Source organism: Thermobia domestica, chromosome 7, assembly GCF_964235325.1.
Source record: "Thermobia domestica chromosome 7, izTheDome1.hap1.1, whole genome shotgun sequence".
NCBI lineage: Eukaryota > Metazoa > Arthropoda > Insecta > Zygentoma > Lepismatidae > Thermobia > Thermobia domestica.
In genome coordinates, this window is record NC_137460.1 from 283,868,295 (window position 1) to 283,887,934 (window position 19,640).

Consider the following 19,640-nt stretch of genomic DNA (forward strand, 5'->3'; position numbering starts at 1 on the left):
ATCACAGAAAATATTTAGAGAATATTTTCTGTACATGACAAAATATTTAGAGAACATTTTCTGTACATGACAAAATATTTAGAGAATATTTTCTGTACAAGACAGAAAATATTCAGAGAATATAAGGTAGACATATCAAAAACATTTTCAAATTATTTTCCTTGGTGTTTTGTAACAGTAGAAAATGTTTAGAAAATATTAAACTAGTTTCAGATATGAATTTGTGCTAAGAAAGAAAATATTTACGATTCATTTTTCAAATAGCAATTGATATGTTTTTGATTTGTTATTGTATTTAGTTTCAGAACGTACTTAAAATACTTTCTAACGAATTCTGGTTTTCACATAGAATATTTTAAATTCTTTCTGAATATTTTTTCGTCATTACCACGATAACACCTACAGTTTGCAATACATTTCTTTCTTCAATACTGAACAGTTTTCCAACTCTTGTAAGTTAAAATATCTGGATTTCATTTGTACAAATTGATGGAGTGGTAAAAGTCTGTGTATGTTGGAACCGGTTTAGAACATACGGAAACTTCTATCATCACGTAAATTTGTTGAAATAAATTCTCGTATTCTAACTTATAGGTTGAAGAAAGAAATGTATTTCGAACTGTCGGTGTTATGGTAGTAATGACGGAAAAATATTCAGAAAGAATTTAAAATATTTCTCTGCGAAAACCAGAAAATGTTAGAAAATACTTTAAGTACGTTCTGAAACTACATACAATAACAAATCAAAAACATATCAATTGCTATTTGAAAAATAAATCGTAAATATTTTCTTTGTTAGCACAAATTCGTCTGAAACTAGTTTAATATTTTCTTAACATTTGCTACTGCTACAAAACACCAAGAAAAGTAATTTGAAAATGTTTTTGATTTGTCTACCTTATATTCTCTGAATATTTTCTATCATGTACAGAAAATATTTTCTAAATATTTTGTCATGTACCCGGGATCCCTTAATATTACAAGGCGACACCGCAGGGGGCACTGTGCAATACAAGTGAAGAAAACTAAATTATCTCGGACACACATTCTATATCTATGCCAATATTCATTGAAAAATGATATGGAGGAACAATAACAATCGGAACAAATCACATGCATTTTGTGAAAAGTATTCTTAATGGAACTAAAAAAAATGCTATAGTACAGTTTCTTACAGAAGTATTAAAAATATACGAAACTTACAAACACGTGTATATAATGAGTTTTTCTTATAAAGAATCACTATAAAACGTGATTATATCACCATGAAACCATTTTATTGCACCATGACTCTTTAACACAAGGACGACGTGGACCACTCAGATGTCCACAGTCGAGGTGTCTTAATTGTGCTCTTCGTTGTATGTTTTACACAACACTAAAACAGCTATTGTCGTGCGTAGAATAAATGACAGGGCACAAGGAAGACATCCCAGTTATCAACATGTGAGTGGTTCATGTCGTCCTTGTGTTGAAAGTCATGATGAAATAACTCGAGTATAAAGAAATCAGGTCTACTAAGCTAAAGTACATAATTACAAAAGGAAAGAAAATGCAAGACTGGACTAAGATTTGAACCTGTAACTTCAACTTACCGTGTCGATGCATTAACCACTAGGCTACTCACTGTTTCCGAATAGTCATTCATTCTACCACTCCTGAAGTCAGTGCTCAAGCAACCAGACCGCATTGACTATACCGCAACTTGTGAAGTACTTGGGCAACCAGTGTCTATACTACAGAACCCCACTGGTGGTAAGATTTATACATGATAAATGGGGAAAATAACTTATTTTATATCATGTAAATATTTAATGCGATATACAATCGATTATTTCTTTGAGCTATCGTATATAATAAAGAAATTATCCTTAAAATGATCAAAATTCCACCATCCTACATTACTTATAATTACATAAACCGAAAGCCAAATAAAGGAATGAACCTTTAAAAGACAATACATAAAATAAAATCCTGTAGATTTATTGAGAATAATTACAGTAATAATTTATTAAATTTTACATAAAGTATACATTTGTAGTACACAATATATTCAATGTAAATACATAAACAAAAAGTCTATATTAATTTAAGTCTACTAATTGCATACCGTACATTAAAATAGTTTGAAATGTATATACACCTCATCAGTGTATCAATTTTAACAAGTTTTATTTAACATAAAAAAAAGCACACTTACTTTGTAAGAAAAGTTCGAACAGAGTTGCACCTTACAAACTCTTCCCCACACCCTAGTATTGTAGTTCAGAAGATGACTGTACCAATCACCGAAAACCAAGCAGCAGAATCATGCGTTTACTTACGTCCCCCCCTTCTCAACACAAAATAAGTTAAACTATTTCTTGAAAAGTTCTCTGTCACCTTCATCTAAGAATATATTTAGCGATACGAAATAGGTATATTATACATTACTTTAGGATCTGAAGTGTGATTTAACTGCCATAAATTAAAACTAAGCATAATATACCCGCAAATTAGCTTAAATGAGTACCATACACATCACACGAAGCGAGCTACGCCAATAAAAAAATCACAGTCAATAAGAATTAATTAGATCTTCAGTCTATATTTTTAAATTGGTGTTACGTTGACGCTATGAACTTTGGGCTTCCTATACTAAATGTATCTATGCCAAACACTCTATATATAAAACGTTTTTCGTCGAATCTGCAAATTGAGCAAGCCGCGCGCTAATGATGGGAGGCTGATGATAGTTTATCACATAGGAAGACACTGAAATGCTAGGTGAGTCACAACACTTTCTTCCTTTTTCTGGGATTCATCCTTACTTACGGTCAAATTTGGTACCGTCTATGTAGTACCTGTGTGCGGCGTACCTTGAAATCATCTCGGTTGATAGCCTCCAAACACAGTGGACTCCTAAAATAAACCAATTGTTGTAAAATTACTACTTGTAGCATGTGTGACAAAATTTAAAAACGAAAGATATCTCAGAATCAAGGTTAAGTCAAACGAAGCGTTTTATGCGGGTTTTTTATCTTACCTCAGGCTATCCAAAATACTAAAACATTGTTTCCTATACTTTTGGAAGTTATATAGTAAATATCTTAATAACTATCACTCAAATTTGGTACGCTGAATAAAGTTATAGTGTAAATATAGAATTGAAACTATGATCCAAACTTAAAATAATGATATTACAGAACACAATAAACTTAACTTAGGATGAAAATGGAAACTGTAGATGCATGTGTATTACTGAGCGAAGGAAGGAAAGTAACTCAGCTGGGTTACGAGTTTGACAGAGTTCATACACAGAAATCGTTCGGTGGTTTATATTTCCTGCTTCGACTTAAAAGATAAAGAAGATAAGCTCGCTTTAAAAAGAGTTAAAAAGAAAAAAAAGAACTTTTAAAAGATTTAATTTATTCTGAATTTTTGTTCAGTATTTGTAAATAAATAATGTAGAAAACCGACACAGAGCTTGCCCGCTGGACTCTGGTGCCCAAATCCCAACTCCGCTATATGCATGCCTGCCATAAAGTAATAGAGATATAAACTTTTTTTAAAAAGTGCAGATTAAGCCTAGCTTAATATTTAAATTTTTTTTAACGATACCTACAGTATGGCGCTAAATTCGTCATACAAAAGCAGAGGAGTGTTTCCTGAGAGTAAAACAAACAAAAAAGTTCCAATAAACTTAGGGCGAGAAGCCCATCGTTCACGTGTTATAGTCTGCCGAAAACATGAAAAAATCAATTCTAAAGGTCCATAGCTCTAAAACTATGGGACCTACCAAAGTCGGGTCAAGACTTCACTTAGGAACTAATATGTGCTCTATCCAAAAATACATATTTTAGAATCCTAAGGTACTCACGCAACAATTTTTATGGAGGTAGTTGGAGAGTACTTTATATCATAGGCCCATAGTCAAACTCCCTCTATAAACATTGTTGTGGAAGCACCTTAGGATTCTGAAACACGCATTTTTGGATAGGGAAGTCTTGACCGGACCAAGGTAGGTCCCATAGTTTTGGAGCTATGAAACTTTAAAGTTCATTTTTTCATGATTTCATCAGCAGCCTATAACACATAAACGATGGATTTTCCGCCCTATGTTTATTGGATTTTTTTTTTTTTTTTTTTTTTAACTCTCAGGAATCACCCCTCTGCTTTTGTACACCGAATTTAGCGCCATACTGTATAAATTAATAAGGTAGAAGTATATGTGATCCTTCTCACTATGCTCACTTATAGATATATCTTAAAGGCTAATGATAAATAACACCAGCCCTCTGCTCCTATACCATCCTGTGATACCGGAGCAGGACGTTTGGGCGCGAGACGTTTGGACGCAAAGCCGTATATCTAAATAGGTTAATCTACTTAAATGGGTTATAATGTACTTCAAAAATAGAAACCGGATGATTACGTACTAAAAGCCTTAAAAATAGGCATTAATATCACTAAAACTCAAAAAATAACTGCACAACCTAAAATTAAGAAGTTCGGAAAGGTTAAATTTGATCCACATTTTCTTTAAAATGTCATGGCAAACAGTCACTGAAAGTCTCAGTTGCAACAAATGCTTAATTTAGTTCTTTTTTTTTTTTTGTGTGTGTGTGTGTGTGTGTGTATAGTGCAGAAAAAAATGGGTCTAATTATTTTGTTTTTAGAATGATATATCCTAATTTCAGGAAAATCGGAGACAATGACCTGCAGAAATATTTTTCAGCATGAATCTATATTGGGCTAAAATAAAATTTGCTGTAGGCATCCTACAACACCCCAAAGTAAACTTCTGTGAAGTTATCTTTACAATATCTCTAACGTAAAGGATATTCATAACTTCATAGCAATTCATTACACTGCATTACTGCTTATTACTACGTATTTGCAACACAGATAATTGGAAAGGAAACAACAGTGAAATCTAATATACCTATTGAATAATTTGCTTTGTCTTATGTTACAATTACCATGACATTAACATTCCATGACGGAATTATGGGCCAAATCCAGCATTATTCTGCAATGTCAACAGTTTCAAAATTCTGTACGGCGAATTCTTTTATCAGCTTGAATATATTTTCTTCTTTCAGTTCAGTTGATTTTGAGTTTAACGTCCCGTGAACAGCGAGGCTATACACAACGTGAACCTACTGATTAACGTGGAATCCGAACCACGACGTGAGCTCTCGTCGGGAATTTTCTTCTTTTCTTGGGCGGATCGTCTTCTTGAAGCATTGTCTCGTGTCCTGCTTCTCTTTTTCCTTCGAAATGCATCAATAAAGCGCCAAATCAACCAATGTCGTTCCTTTACGTTCGATATATTATAAAGAACAGAAGTTTGTTTATTTTGGGGTGTCATTGGCTGCCTACAGTAAATTCTATTTGACCCATTCTTCCTATTTAAATGTATAGTTAGTGCCTATTTCTATGAAAATTTATTAATATTATAGTGTCTCAACTTTCTATCAATACAATAGTCTCAACTATATGGTTTAATGGGTATATCGAATAATAATAATAAAACATTCAATAAATACTCACTTCCTGAACTACCCAATACATAGCATAAAGAACAGCTATGTTCATTCCAAAACCAGCTCGTAATCATTTTTTCTGATCTCTCGGAACAGGTCAGTGCTTAATAAACATTTCTTACGTTTTGTACCATGTGTTTTAATAATCTATAATAGAAAAAGAAAATGCAAAAAATTAAAATATGTACAGTATTTTACAAATTCTAAGTCACATCTTTATAGTAACTAAAAATTAATGAGAAATGTACATTGTTTTTAACTTAAATTAGATATCTGAGTTCCAATTGAGGCAAAAATAAATAATAAAATTGTACCATCGCCATCTCAGATATGGTTCAAACTTTTTTTTTTAATAGGAACTAGACATGTTTTTAAGGGGCTTTTTTTTTTTTTGGTCGAAAAAAAAATTCCCAACAAGTAATGGGCCATCGAGGACGGGGAGTACAATTCATGAATTGTAGAAAACGTGGAAAATGGTCAAATTCGGAGCCTCACAATTCAGCAATGGAGACATATAGAGTTACAATTCTTGTTGTGGTATGCACATAGGGATATGAATAAACTATATTTTATTATAGTTTGGTTTGCGCATGCGTATCTTTAAGTACATAAATTAACAAATGAACGTAAGTTTATGTGAAAAGTCGAAGTTTATGCTTTTTTTCGAGCACTTCCGGTTCGAATTTTAAATTCTGTTTTCACGGTTGGTAAAACCTAGTTACCCGCTCCCCCCCCCCAAAAAAAAAGTATCGCTTCTGTGTGCAACCGTTTTATCGCAAAAAATTCGAGAAATCGTCAAATTTTCAAAATCGTCATTTTCTCGAAAACATCATAATTTCAAATTCTTAAATTTTGTCAGATGGTTCAACTGTACACGAATAATAAACACACCAAATAGCATTCTCGACCAATGCTTCATGAATGAACTACAGCCTTTTTAAGTTAGCGAACTTTCGTTAACTTTGAAGTCACAGCTTGCAACAATGAAAGTGGAAAAAAATGCTACCGCAAAGCACCGTGTAAAATTTCAAGATAAAAATTCCATTTTACTGCATGTGGACTTCGCTTAAATTGGACTGTTATTCTGCAAAGGGAAGTTCAGAGTGATCACTGGAGAAACGAGCAAATCTCCTTTACGGGAGTGATATATTATTATGAAACAACTGACAGTTTTGCCATAATAAGCGATGACAAAACACACGATTCGGCTCGTACTCATAGCCATGAATAAGATTCTAAAAATACTCGAAGAAAAGCGAAAATATGCGTTATAGAAAAAGGTTCGAGTACGTGAAAATAAGTGTCTACAATTTAATAAACCGTTTCAGTGATTTCTGATGGTGCTGCATTCCACTTTAAAAATTGCTTTCAGATGTCCAAGATGCAGACAGGTCCGATAAAGGAGTGGCTTTTCAGTGAAACCGGCCGTGGTAAGGGTCTCTGCGACGTATTGGGGAGAGGGGGGATAAGAATGTGGCAACACGGGAAAACGAAAAACAGATTCACAGTATTAAACCAGCAGAAAAATTCGTGTGTATAGTGCAAGTACCAACTCCGGGTATTACTCTCGTCTTGTTGCCAAAAACCGAATTCGACAATTAAAAAAAAAAAAGTGGGAAAGTGTGCGACCGGTAACTGGTATTTACCGAAGTCATCTTTGGCTTTTATGACAGTAACGGGTCACTATGGACTAACTTCATGCTTTCCCCAAAATCGAGCTTCTGCAATTCAAAGTGTAGATTTAAGAAATTTGCAAAAATTAACTTTTGTTACATACATATATAATAACCAGTGATGGATAGCAGAAATATTATCAATAAATCAAATATTACATGAAATTGCAGTGTTCTTTGTGTTTCCAGGAGGCGCGGTGGCTCACTGGTAGAGCGTTCACCTCCGGTGCTTGGGGTCCTTGGTTCGATCCCAGCTCGCGCCGTGTGGACTTTGTGGTGGACAAACACCGTGCTGGTGGGTTTTTCGGGGTTCTCCCGTTTCCTCCCACTTTCTTCATTCCGCCATTTCACTCATTTCTCATAATCACTGTCTCCTTTAGCCTAACCGGCATAAACGTGGGACGTAAAACTCCCAAGTTTTCATTTCATTATTTTTTCTTTGTTTCCACATGCACCTTCAACAGGGTACAGGTTTCCAGAAGAGAATAAGAGAAGAGAATATAAGTGTTTTGTGACTATCGACAACGTGCTACGAGTTGTGAGTGCACCTACACCTATTGGAGCATCTGCCATGGTTACATGCCATTAGCGAAGAAGACACCAAGTAAGCAAATAATTACTTCAGAGTGGAAAAAAATCAGTGAAACTTTGTTTTGTAATCGTAATTTACACCTCAGGTTACATCGGTTTAAGAAAACGGAGAAGGGGAGGCTCATCTTATTATTTGAGAGAGCCTTTTTGATCAAAATAATAAAAAGGAGCCAGGAAAAACTTTTATTCTTTATTTAATGAATGTGAACCACAAACATAATCAAATTTTGCACTTTCATTGTTTTCAGTGTTACCAACGGTGATATTGAAGTTAATGAAACTTCGCTAACTTCAAGAGGCTGTAGTTCATTCATGAAGCATTGGTCGACAATGCTATTTGGGGTGTTTATTATTCATGTAAAGTTGAACAATTTGACAACATTTCAGGATTTTAAATTATGGTGATTTCGAGAAAGGTGATTTTTGAAAATTTGACGGTTTCTCGAATTTTTTTGCGACAAGACGGTTGCACACACAAGCAATACAATTTTTTTTTTTTTTTACCAACCGTACCAACCAGGTCTTACCAACCGTAAAATAGAATTTTAAAATTCGAACCGGAAATGCTCGACGCAAACTTCGACTTTCGAGATAAACTTACGTTCATTTGTTAATTTATGTACCAAAAGATACGCATGCGCAAACCAAACTATAATAAAATATATTTTATTTATATCCCTATGTACACTCATGTCCAAAATGATTGTCGCATATCTATAACTGTCTTGTAAGAATATAATTTGATAATGATTTTGCAGGGTACTACTAATACTGATACTACATGTATAATCGGGAAATGTATATTCGTAGTAAATTTCAGAAGAAAAGAATTACAAACCCGAAAATTAGAATGAGTAAAACAAAATGTTGCTAAATGGACAAGAAAGTTTTATTTTCGTTTTATTGTTCTTATTTACTGCTCTTTTGACATGAAATTTGCCACATACATCGTCTTTCCCGATTATACACATACTAACATTATAAGAAATACCGGACGAATTCGTTATCAAATTATATTCCCACAACAACATATTTATAGACATGCGACAATAATTTTTGTCATGAGTGTACATACCACAACAAGAATTATAACTATCTGTCTCCATAGCTGAATGATGAGGCTACGAAGTTTACCATTTTCCACGTTCTCTAAAATTCGTAAATTGTACTTCCCGTTTTGATGGCCCATTACTTGGCGGGAAAATCTTTTCCGACAACAAAAAATACGGGTCATTTAAAAAACATGTCTAGTTGCTATAAAAAAAAGTTTCAACAATATCTGAGATGGTGATGGAATTTTTTTTGGCTGACTTGAAATGGAAGGCGCAAACCATTATTTATGTTATTTATACGTTGATTCATTTTGCAATAGCAATCTACATGTAACTGTATATCGGAACCTTATATATATTATAATATTTATCATAGGTAGAAGTACGTAATACGTAATGCATAGTACTCCGTAAGGAAGCTATTATGAACTCAAGGCATTATGTAAAGTGATGATGCAGAACCACAGGAGTGAAGTAAAGCTCTATTAGATGTAAGGCATAGTTGTATGGGATATAAAATTTTTACACTACCCTCGGTTACGTGCATATCCACCGTCGCTGACATGCCCGCTCCATACGGAAGCACACCAAGCTCATCCTGCTACGCCCTTGTGCTCACTCTGTTAATAATATTCGTGCTTTTCAGTGGCTATCTAGCACTGGTTGGTTCGTATTTGTCGCACTGTCGTTCTATCATTGTTTTTTTTTTTTTTTTTTTTTTCGTGGTAATCTTTACTTTCAATTTTCAATACATATATTTGCGCCTGATTTACATAAGAGTTGTACTTCTGCACTTCTGAAGCACGGAGTTAAGTTGTTCTAAAGGAGAATATATTTTCGGAAAGAACAGGTTACAAATACAAAACATACCTAAAATATAAAAACTTACTCTTTTCTTTATCATAGCACTATTGTATTCTAGATTCCTCGCCCAACTAAATGAGGATTTCACTTACGAAGTATCAATAACACTAAAACTGTATTCTGTAACCATAGCCGCCCGCTGCAGGGAGCACTTGCTTTAGCAATGGATTTTCCTAATTAGTATTAAAATATGCTAAATTTTTTTATTCACACACAACAGTTAGTGAAGTTAGCAGTGAGTTGTAATAATTGTTATTTTACATTAAATATTATGTGGTTCTAGGTATTTGTATCCGCGTCTTTGCTTGTATGTCGGTAATTTTCCCCACTTCCCCCTGTAAAAAAATCCTGTGGGAGTTACTATGTCTACATTTCCCTTTAAAATTCGCTTATATACTACATATACATCTATATAGCAACTAATTTTTAATAAAGATGAATATATTTATGATTACGCCAACCACACGATTAAATTAATCGAGAGCCGTAATTAGTATACACTACTTTAATTGGTTAGTGCATCGCATACACGACAACGACAACTAGCATATCTGAGGATGTTTCATACTGTGACCAGAAAAATTTACTTCGAAATATCCCATACTGCAGCTAATTTAATATTATATAAGCATTTCGATACTCGAAAAGAAAGATCAATTGAGACGTGTTAATTTATCCTGAATAACTGAGTCCTGCAACCAAGGAAGAGGGGTTAAAATAACTAATTGTCTATAACAGCCCAAGTACCGGCAATAATTAAGTGCAATGAGCAATTACAAAGACGAGACGGCTATTTTTACCGCAAAACTGTACAGCTGTTATTCCTTTTGCTTAATGTAACCAAGTAAGTTGGTTAACACCTTTTGACAATTTTCTTGGTAACTAAAGGTCAGAAGGTATAGCGTCATTAGCTTCCCGCACTTGGACCTGCTCGTCACTGGGGGTGTGGTAAGAGGATAGCAAATCACCAGCCACCATTCACTGCGCTCAGCGAGCCACGAGTAACCAAGCTGGCAACTCCCCATAAACGTCACTACAACTTTTCACGGGAAAGCAACGACGTTATACCTTCCGTACTATAGTAATCCAGGAAAAGCCAAAGTGTAGTATCACTGAGTACTACTCGGTTACTATTCGGCTACACGACTTCTAGCGTAGTTTTAACCGAAATTCGACTATCAGCAGCTAAGTTATCATTTAATTCTTACTCTGCACACGAAAAAAAAAAAAAAAAGTTCATATGAACCCGTGGTCAAACGTCTATAGTTACAGGCTGCCGAAAACGTGCGAAAAGGAAATTTAGAGGTCCAGAGTTCCACTACTGTGAGACCGATCCCAGTCGAGTCAACACATTACTTAAGAGCTAGTACGTGCCCTATCCAAATATCCATATGTCAGAATCTTGCGGCACTTACACATTAACTTTTATAGAGCCAGTTGAGGAATACTCAGAAAAGTTGAAGTGCTCATAAACTGTCCATTGATACGCAAGCACCGCAGAATTTTGAAACATGGGTATCTGAATAGGGCACATACTAGTTCTTAAGTGATGTCTTCCTTGACTGCGCTCGGTCCCACACTGAAGCTATAGATTTTTAAAGTTTATTTTCTTATGTCTTCGACAGTCTATAGCTTCGAAAGTATGGACTTTTTACCACAGGCCCATATGAACTATTCCTTTGCTCTGATGTGACAAATCACCTCTGTAGGTTTGATGCTTTAAATTTTTTTACACCCTATATATATACCAGGGTTGGCTGGTTTAAACCAAGGTGGTTTAAACCAGCTGTTTTTTTTTTAAAAAAAAAAAAAAACAACTGGTTTAAACCAAAAAACGAAAAATGTTCGTAAAAATGTAAGTGTTTGTAAAATCTTGATGAACACACATTTGTGGGTTATCACGTTTCACTCCCATATATTATTCGTGTTATATTCAGACCTGAATTCCCCATTCATTACTCAAAAAGATTATACTACAAAAGCATTTTTTTTTTTTTTTAAGTTTATAAATGTTTGTGATTTTTTTGTAGTTGTTATTATTGTTATGTAATTGCAAAGAAAAATTCTAAATATTGTTTCGTTTCAATGTTTACTATTGATAAAATACTTCGAAATGCCGTACTTTGTGTGTGTGTGTGGGGGGGGTCATACAGACCCCACGAGAGGCATTTAGTGAAATGAGAACTATTTTTGGTATCTATTTATGTATAAATGAGTCTGAGCCAAAGTGGACTCAAATAATTCGTATCTTTATTCACTTTTCTTACTGATATGCAAATTAAGTCGTTGTATTTCTTTAATTTGGACCAATAAAAGTCATTGTTAACTAACTTGAACTAAGGTAGTTCTGTACTCCGTAGTACTTAGAAATTGTCCATATGTAATTCTCTATAATAGTTTTACTTGTGCAACTGTTTATCTTTTTGCTCTTCCGAAATTACTCTTGACAATTATATCAAGAAGCATGTAAAGATCAGTTCAACGTATTTTTATCAGGATTCCTTCGTGAGTGAGTCGGCAGACGTATCGCATTTGTGGCCAATTAGTCCTGGTTCCGAGTTCAAATGGAGGACAATTTCTCTCGGATGTAACTCGAGAAGCGGTTTTTATTCCGCTTTAAGCTTATGTGACTCCTTCCAGCATAACCCGGTTGTTGCATAATAACATCAGGATGAAAAAAAACTTATTTCTGTCCATATATGATATGAATATATAGAGCAAATTATTTAAACCAAACAAACCTGGTTTAAACCAAAAAACCGTTTTTTTTCTTTCCAATAAAAACCATGGTTTTTGCCAACCCTGATATATACTAATATAAAGAAACGTGGAGAAAGTTATATTGTTTACTGACATAACCAAGACATACGGTTAGTGACATAACCAAGAAGGCAGCAATCTTCTAGAACACAGGAACGTCTTCCCATTTAGCTGTAATAAAAACAGAAAACAACGTGCCCTGCGGGGCATTAACCCGTCTCCACTCGCTAACGTTCACTCGGCATCATTATGTGAATTAAATGTAGAACTTTGGTAAAGAAAGAAACCAATTATTACACTTTTAGCCAAAGCTCACGCTCACGCCTCAAGCTGCGGCTCACGCTCATCACGTTGTTCATCATAAACTCGCACAGCCTAGGATCGAACTAGGGATGCTGATGAAAGAATTGGTGAAAAGAAAATGTGGAGGGAAAAGAAAACTCACGCTCATTACCTTGTCCATCATAAACTCAAATGCTCTAGGATCGAACTAGGTGCATTGAGAGATCTACTATTTAATACCGTGCCTACAGTCCCTCCACCCCCCAATTTCACACTCAGTTGAATAAACTGTGTCTGTGTAACGTAATTAACTGACAAATTACACTTGTTCTAATACAAAAAGAAGAAATGAATATCGTAATCTGAAAATACATAGTACTGCCCGCTGATCTAGTTACTAGTGTGTGTGCATTTCGGGCACGTAGTCTCACGTTCGATTCCCTGCGGGAGAGTACAAAAATGTAATTTCTTAATTATTTACGTTCATTCTTCATCCATCTCGTTTAGCATAAAGAGTATAACTATGGAACGTTATCTGAACATACATAGTTCACTAACCTTTTCTTTATCATGATCCCTTTCTATTTTTAGAGCTTGTCTTTCTTGCTTCAGCTTACATTCCAATTCTTCTTTCGACGTCTTAAGATCCCTCATGTTGCATTCCAGCACTTTGTTCCTTGCATGACAACTAGCTAGTTCCATTTCCGCTGTTTCTAACCTTTCAGCTAAAACTGAAAATATAATAATAAAAATAAATATTATCATTTCCCTAAATTTGCTTTCTATATAAATATGTAAGAATTCTCAAAAAAGTATTGTGACCTGCTTACCCAACGCACCAGAAGTAAGCATTCTACAAATGAACCACCGTGATCCCCACGTCTTCTTTAGACTACATGGCATAAGCGTTAAGATATAAAACAAACGTTTCATTTGAAGTTTCACAACCCCAAGCAATAAAATTATTTCCGCCAGTTGAAGAAAGACACACGCAGCGTTTTCATTTTAACTTTTACGATAATTAACATAGAACAAACGAAAAACAAATAAACAAATGCCGTCGAATTGTAGAAGATTCGCTACGCTCGTTTCTATAATTAACAACTAAAACCACGATGCGTAACTAGATCAAACACAACAATAACTTGTCATCACTTATGGAAATTCCCTTTCTTGTATATATATATATATATAAATAAAAAGAACAGCCCGTTCTGCATTGTTACTACGCCTATATCTGTATTTTGACTTGTTAATTTTATTCAGCATAGTAACAGAACTCAAAGTGAAAGACAATATACGCCAGATAACAAGTAAAAGTATAAAGTACTGTCCTAGCTCCACATACTCAAATTCATTACATTTCAAATCTTTGATCAGTAAATTCAGTCTCAGCAACTAAAGTATTTCTTACGGGAAGAGTTATATTACTGAGCGAAAGACACTTTAGGAAGGCTTACTTGTTACGGGTGTAAATATGCGTTCAAAGGAATGCCATTGAAACGGTTGTGATATAAACACCAACCAACATGGGTATGTGGTTGCCACTAAAAACTACAAATGCTACATAACCGAGTCAGGACAGGAGCGCAACAAGGAATGGGGCAGCGTGAAGTTGCGTCCGTAAGGAATAAGTGCGTCAGCGAGGGTGCGTATGCGCGTAAGCTAATGATTACGTAAAGACTAAAATCATTATATATTGTTATTAATTACCAGCGTTGGCCAAAACCATGGTTTTTATTGAAAAAAACTTTTTTTTGGGGGGGGGTAGGTTTAAACTTTTTTTTGTTTGTTTGTTTAAATCAGTTTTTTGGTTTAAATAATTTACTCTATGTATTCATATTAAATATGGACAGAAATTAGTTTTTTTCCCCTTGGTGTTATTATGCAACAACAAGGTTATGCTGGAAGGGGTCACAAGCTTAAAGCGGAATCCAAACCGCTTCTCGACTTACATCCAAGAGAAATTGTCTATTTGGACACGAAACCGGGACTAATTGGTCACAAATGCGATTGCCGACTCAGTCACGAAGGACTTCTGATAAAAATACGTGGTACTGATCTTTACATGGTCCTACTTGTTAATATAATTGTCAAGAGTAATTTCAGAAGGACAAAAAGACAAACAGTTACACAAGTAAAAACATTATACCTAGAATTATAAATATATAAATCGGGAAACTCCCGCCTTAGCCATTAGGAAAATCCTGTTATTACTTTACATGTATCTGTATGTAAAATTTTAAGGTCAACGGATCATAATCACTACGCTAAAATTGAGGTATTAAATTACAAATTTGGTATGTATGTATCACTCAATAAAATTAAAACCAAGTCAAATCCAAGCTGATGTTGGAAGCTACATAGGCACTTGATAAATTGGGCAATTTCTATCAATATATTTAAGCAACCTTGGCTTCTTTATAAAACAACAGGCATTCATTCAAGTAGAAATATATCATTTGGTTTCATTTCGTATGTTTAGGCTTAACATCCTTATGAAATACCAAGTTTATCACGGAGAAGACTCCTGCTTAGAGGGACACCTCGAATCGCTACTTGGTTTACACTTGAAAGATGGGTTGTGGTTCGACCGAGAATTAAACACGGGACCCCTTGATTAAAGGGTGGAAAGTAGATAAAAGTAATGCGGATGGTTTGATATGTGGAAACGTCACCATGAAGTTCACACGATTTAAAGCATTTTTCGTTTTTTTTCTTTTTTTTTTTTTGGTTTAAACCAGTTGGTTTTTTTAAAAAAAACAGCTGGTTTAAACCAGCCAACCCTGTTAATTACACACTGCTCTCCTGAAATAAAAGTAGTACTCCTTTTGTAAATTTTGCAAATCTATACGGACCTAAAATAGTACATTCCCACGTACATGTAAACTAAAACAAATACATTACAATACAAATTAAAATCAAGTTGTATAACCTCTACTGTTACAAAAAATACATCCGCTCGTTCTGCCATAAATTACTACAGCACTCATCCCGGAAAGTTAAAATTTGACTCTGTTCAAGAATGTATATAAGTAATCAAAATATAAGGAATGTGAATATGGATGAAATAATCACATGAAAATCGTAATCTGACGTGTAAGTTTTAAAACGTAATTCAAAGCGGGTGGAAAAAAATCATGATTTTTTAAAAAAAATCATTTTTGATGATTTTTTTTAAATCGATTTTTTTTATTTAAATCAAATCTTTCTCCTCGTATAATACAACTCGCGAACTGAAGAAAAAGCATTACAAATTAGTATTAAATGCCAATTATACCATTTAAGTGAAAGTATTGGGGTTGAATTTTGAATTAATCCCCAATCGTTAACCTATATCAATCCCAAACAATGTTTCTTAGCTTTAAATTATGGCTTTTTTTTTTTTTGGTAAATTATAGACTTTTAGTCAAGCATCATCCCTATTTATCCTAGGATGATGGTTCATACCTCATTCTCTTCAGAATAGAACAGCCTTTAAAACGGTAACACTCACATTTTCCCTATCATGTCCCTGAAGCGGAAAATTTTGAGAGATGTCGGGATTTTTTCTGATTTTTTTTTTTTTTTTCAAATTTTGATCCCCTCTGGACTCACTTGTGTTAACGCACAGATCTCAAAATCAACTGTTAAATACTAAGGGTGTACTAAATGTGTGTATAAAATTTCAAGCTTCTATCTTGAATAATAAGGGCGGGAAAAATATTTAACAATGAGCTAAGAACATCCTCACCATACCCCAGATGACACGGATGTGATATAAAAATTTCCTCAGACATCTTATTTATCCTAGAATAAAACAGTTTCAAACGGTACCATTCAAATGTGTCCATCGTGTAGGCTATCTGGGGCTGGAAAATCACGAAAAAACGGATTTTCTGTTAAGAAATATCCCCTTTTTTTTAACTTTTTACCCCTCTGTACCGCCTGTGTTTAAAGGCAACAATCTGAAACAAATCTGAAAAATACTAAGGGGTGAAGTGAATGAGTGTCCAAAATTTCAAACTTCTAGATACAAAAGTAAGCCCGCAAAAAATAATAAAAATAGACACAAAATTTTTTTTTTTTTTTTTTTTTTAATTTATGACATCCTCACATCCTATGTCTCGACGCAGAGAGAAGTGAAAGCATATGTAACGTGCTCTACAATTCCTTCAATCTTGAAAAAACAAAGTAAAAAGCTTTATTGGTACTTTTTTAATCGAATAATAAAGATTTTATCCTATCATCTAAAAATAGGTGATATAATTTAAAAGTTGAAGCGTTAAGGAAACAGTACAGCAACGCTTATTAAAGTGACACTTTTTTCCTCAAAAGTCACTGATATTTGGCAGGGGCATATTTTAAAGGAAATTGTAACTAGCTTGCGGCACGAAATACATAAATTTTGCCTAAAGTTATAAAGTCTAAACAAAACAACAACAACAACAACAAAAATCGGAGAGGGATAGGATACGCCGTATTATCTGGGAACAAATATATAGACGCACACACAAAAGAATCTTCGTCTTAAATGTCGATGGTGATTTCCCCGTTGGAATAGCTAACGATTTACAACATAAACCGTATGTTACGAAGAGAAGAAAACAGGATTGCCCTGTTACCCGTTCAAAACGGGATTTTCCCTAATCATCCTCTGCATGACACTTGTTTTCAAAGCTGTACATACTGTACATTTGAGTCTCATTGTATTATGATTATCATCTTCCATAAAATCGGAATAACAGAACAGAAACGGGACTTTACTTATTTTCACTTTAAATTATTTCGGAATTTGATTTAAATCAACGATTTTTATTTAAAAAATCAAGTGATTTAAATCAATCCACCCTGATTCAAAGTATACGCTTGTATTTACATACTGCACAAATAAGCCACCATGAACTCAAGTTATGAAGGCAATGTTCCAGTAAAAGACAACTTCTTAATTGCTTCTTATATGCGAGAATAAACCATTAAAATGTACAGGAGAAATATGTAAATTGTTCTATTTTTCAATATCACTCTTTACTCGCAGTCGCACCTACACTTTGCTGCCTCCTCTACCTTTACCGTTCTGATTCAGACAGCACTAGTGCTTGCTAGTTCCCACATAGCACGGGTCATTTTGAACTGTAGCATGGTGTATATCCGAACTCTACGACACTATATTTATTCGCACAAAGCTAAAGCCTTCCTAGACTGAATCTGCTTCGAGAAATGTAGCTCTTCACTTTGAAAATACTCTCTAAGCTAGTAAACAGTGAATTTTCCGATTAAAGAAGTTAACATAAATATTGGCCAGAATAAATCTGGGATATAGTATACAACAGGTCCTCATCATTTCCCGAGGACTCAGGAAGTTCAGTATTTTACGGATTATTCATTGAGGACCTAGCAACTTGAAAATGGGGTAACAAAGCGATTTTCATTTACTTATCGATTGAAACTTGTACATGACATACCACCATTTCTATACGTGGTGCAAGAGTTTGAACTATCCTCGAGTACGGTGCACTTTATGTGCGCCTCTGTAGTGCCCTTGTACTTTATATTTCACTATGTGTGTCGGGGGGGAGAAGGGACTTGAACGCATATTGCATGTCTTGTGCTCGTGGATAGTTCTTACTGTTGCATTACGTACAAACGTGATGGTATTTCATGTAGAAGTTGTAATAGCACACATAAGAAACGCAGATCACGGTGTTCTCATACTGCATATTCCAGTGTGAGTACAACATGATCTGGGTTTCTTATGTGTTCTATTACCACTTGTACATGACATACCACCATTTCTGTACGTGGTGCAAGAGTAAGAACTATCCTCGAGTACGGAGCACGATGAGGAGCTGTTGTATACTATTACCTTATTCTGTACATTACGATTAATTTTATTCTCGCCTTATGTAACTGACCCCACATTTTATTACCCAAGCCTGGCCCTTACAATCAGGAACCTTAAATTAGAACAGAAAAGACGGTGCAGTTTTACTATACGGATCCACACATTGTAAAATGTACAGAAAAATCTTGGAAAGTGTTTAATTTGCCCATTTTATGTTGAGAACAGAACCCAACGAATCCCTGGGGGGGGGGGAGCTTCTAACCTTTCTACTGCTACTCCTACTACTGCATACACTATGGATCCGGATAGTAAAACTGCACGGAATAGACTAATCTATAGTTTGCTTTCTCAGACTCATTGCACACTCATTTCAGTTTACATTAACTTTACACTTTATGCTCACAAGATACCTTATCGAAAATATCTCCAACGTTCATATCTACCTTCCTCTGCTGATGGTTCTTCCTTTTTCTTTTTCCGTAATTGTCTTTGGCCATCACTTCCCCTTTCCTTTTATTTAAGAGGTCGAATGTGTCGTCAAAATTTAGCTTTGTGGCTATAAGTCTATTCGGAAAAGTATTTTCAGTATCTACATAGCTTCTGAATCGATCCATTAACTTCCCTATAGATCTCGTATCAGAAGTCGGAGAATACATGATTCCTTCTTTTAGATAACTCTTCGCTTCACACAACTTAACGTGATAGTATTTAAGCTTCATACATTATTTTCCTGTACTTTACTTTGCCGGATAATAATTAGTGCAGTATAAATCCTGCATAAAACACAGAATAAAATTTTTAAAATTTGAAAAAATACACACGCACGAGAAACATACGAAAATTCCAATGATGCCAGGCCGGCAAGGAACATTCCTTGATATTGTATCTCAATCTCCACTAATAATTAAATTCGTATTTCAGGATCAGCCCATGTTTCAACTGAAAATATCACAGTATACATTAATAGCCCATTTTATGTCGTGAACAGAACTATACCAACCTCTGCGTGACTTCTAAGCCGGCCAAATGAAACACTACTTTTGCGTTGCATTAACGCAAATCGGTA

The 19,640-nt window shown here is 34.6% G+C and overlaps 1 long non-coding RNA gene across 3 annotated transcripts; it reads right to left on the minus strand.

The window, feature by feature from the left end:
* Window positions 1-2,657: 2,657 nt before the first annotated feature.
* LOC145690982 (uncharacterized) lies at window positions 2,658-19,595 on the minus strand. Of its 3 annotated transcripts, none has more exons than XR_014132314.1 (4): window positions 19,575-19,595; window positions 13,309-13,481; window positions 5,536-5,675; window positions 2,658-2,901 (listed from the first exon to the last, which is right to left on the minus strand). It is a non-coding gene; the product is annotated as an uncharacterized LOC145690982 (long non-coding RNA). The 3 variants fall into 3 exon arrangements; XR_014132313.1 differs by lacking the exon at window positions 19,575-19,595 and adding an exon at window positions 18,985-19,519; XR_014132312.1 differs by lacking the exon at window positions 19,575-19,595 and adding an exon at window positions 19,018-19,510.
* Window positions 19,596-19,640: the final 45 nt, after the last annotated feature.